This window comes from Bubalus bubalis, chromosome 6 (genome assembly GCF_019923935.1).
Source record: "Bubalus bubalis isolate 160015118507 breed Murrah chromosome 6, NDDB_SH_1, whole genome shotgun sequence".
NCBI classification, from domain to species: Eukaryota; Metazoa; Chordata; class Mammalia; order Artiodactyla; family Bovidae; genus Bubalus; species Bubalus bubalis.
Window position 1 is genome coordinate 89045083 of NC_059162.1, and position 2498 is coordinate 89047580.

Consider the following 2498-nt stretch of genomic DNA (forward strand, 5'->3'; position numbering starts at 1 on the left):
GTTGTTATTATTTCTAGTTCTTCAGAGATTAAGGTGCAGTTTGACAGAGGTGAATACCAATTATTCCAGGCCCTAGAAACCACGCCCCCTCCCCCACCTGCCCAGTCTCTGATTTCTGTGTCTCTCTTCCTCCCTGTCTTTGTTTTGACTCCTGGGTCCTCTTGGCTGTAATTTTACAATCCTTCTGACCTATTTGGAAAACTCTGTTTTTTTACTTTTTCCTCAAGTAATCTAGCCATGACTAATACCTCATAATGCTTTTACTGACATGTGGATGTGATGGGAGGTGTTATATCTGGACACCCTAGGGGCAGCTCTGGGAGGCACACCTGGAACCCACTTCTTTCCACCACCTCCCTCAGTGCCTCTGTCTTCCCTCCAGGTCCATCCAAAGTCCAGAGTCTGAACCAGGTCATCAGCCCCCTGGGGCGTGTGGCTCAGATTTTCCTTTCACACTTCTGCAGCAATTCTCATGGGGAGCAGACCTCTCCCTACAACAGGGGTCTCAGTGGCAATGACTTTGCCTCTTGGGGAATATTTGGAAATTTCCAGGGACTTTCATGGTTGTCACAACTTTGGAGGTTATGTGGCTGGCATCCCGTGGGTGCTAAGCATCCTACAGTGCAGAGGGCAGGCCCCCCAACAAAGAATTCTCTAGCCCCAGCTGTCATAGTGCCAAGGTTGGGAAACACCACCAAAAGAATGGTCTGCCCTTCCCTGACCCCTGGAATCCTGGTGGATTAAGTTTCTTCTACTTTTTGTATGCAAGTAATATTGTCTTTTTTGTTAGATCAGTTCCTTCTTGGCATTCCCCTGTGCAAGTCCCCTCAACCAGGACTTCAGTGGCACTCAGGATTCCTCCTTAACTTCAGGTAACCTCTCTACATTCCACACCTCCAACTTGCTTCCTTAAATCCTATAATATTTTCCCTCCAAGCTTCTCTCCTTCACTTTCCCTTTGATCCATTTCAGGGCCTCGGCTCTCTCCTAAACTTGTCTAATAGACTCCTAGGGTGCCTCTGTTTCACCTCACTCCAACCCTCCCTATGCATTACAGCTGGATTCACCTTCAGGAAAGCTGGATCTGAAAACATCCCTCTCCTGCTCAAAGACCTTCTGTGGATCCTCCATTTTCCCCTGAGGTTAGAAGTCCAAATTCCTCCATAAAAGCCCAATCCATCTTTGCAACCTTATCAGCCACAGCCCTCTAATTATCCTGCACATTACGGTCTAGGTTCCCCTCACCTTTCTCACATTCTCACTGCCGTGATCTTGCTCATGCTGCATCTGGATGACTTTTATCCATTATCTGCTACTCTTCAGCCAAGTGTTTTCTCAAATAGCAGGTCCATCATAGAGCCTTGGCTGATGGCCCTATCTGGAAGGTGTCTCCTTGTTATCTTTGAACCTTGCAAATATATCACCAGCACTTTTCATTTTTGCCATATGTTATGTTCTTCCAACAGAGTGCTGTATATCTTGAGAATGAAGGTTTCTTGAGGGTAAATTCTGTCTGATTCTCCTTTTTTGTCACCCTTATCATTGACCACTGAATCTTTCCTGAGAAATATTGAGTGATTGAGTGATTGACCAAAGGACTAAAAATACTTTATAATTTCATGGTAGTTTCAGGTATATTTTCTCATTTAGTCCTCAATATAATGTTGCAGATAAATGTCATTATTTTGAAGAGAATCCTGAGAGTCAATGATACAGTGATTAAGGTAGAAAACAGCACTAAGAGATACAGAGTACCACTTTTTGTGTTTTCTATAAATCTCCTTTAATGTATTTAATCTTTACGTGATCTTGCAAGACCAGTAATAACAGTGTTGTTTTGCAAATGAGGATATTGATTTCAGAGTAGTTAAGTACTTTGCCTGCAGTTGCACAACTGGTGAGTCTCAGAGTCATGGGTTTATTTGTCCAGCTTTAAAAACTCAGATAGTTTTTGGTCTGGTCACACAAAGACTAAAGCAATGTATCAGGGCTAACACCTGGGTCTTCTAGTTCCAAGTCCAGTTCTCTGTTTATTATGCCTTAGCTCAGAGAATGAATACCATTTTCAAAGGCAAAAAAGCAAAATAAAGTGAATGGAGAGAGGCTCACAGGATAGTATCAAGAGAGAAGCTAAATCAGATGGAACCATTCCTTGCCTCTGTGACTACGTGTATGACTGTGTGTGTGTGTGTGTGTGTGTGTGTGTGTATGTGTTGGAATGGGAGCAGGGCACTCATCTGTTTTCAGCCAAAATCTTCTAAGGTGAATGGGAAATGCCAAAAATGTGTTAACTTTGCATATGTGGATTTCACCGTAATTGTAGCATTCTGTTATCAGAGATAGATATTTATAAAGTATCATGCAGAGTAGACAGCAAGATGGCAGTTCATTTTGAAAACACATAACTTGTCTCAGGGAAATGCTTTCCACTATCTAAATCAGTTTGTGAGTTATGGCCTCAGAATGGAGCATGTCCTGTGTCAGCCCAGACTCTCACT

At 43.0% G+C, this 2498-nt stretch overlaps 1 long non-coding RNA gene across 1 annotated transcript; it reads left to right on the forward strand.

The window, feature by feature from the left end:
• The first annotated feature begins 296 nt into the window (after positions 1–296).
• On the forward strand, positions 297–1383 carry LOC112585663. Its single transcript, XR_003110170.3, has 3 exons — positions 297–680; positions 791–872; positions 1058–1383. It is a non-coding gene; the product is annotated as an uncharacterized LOC112585663 (long non-coding RNA).
• The last annotated feature ends 1115 nt before the right edge of the window (positions 1384–2498 follow it).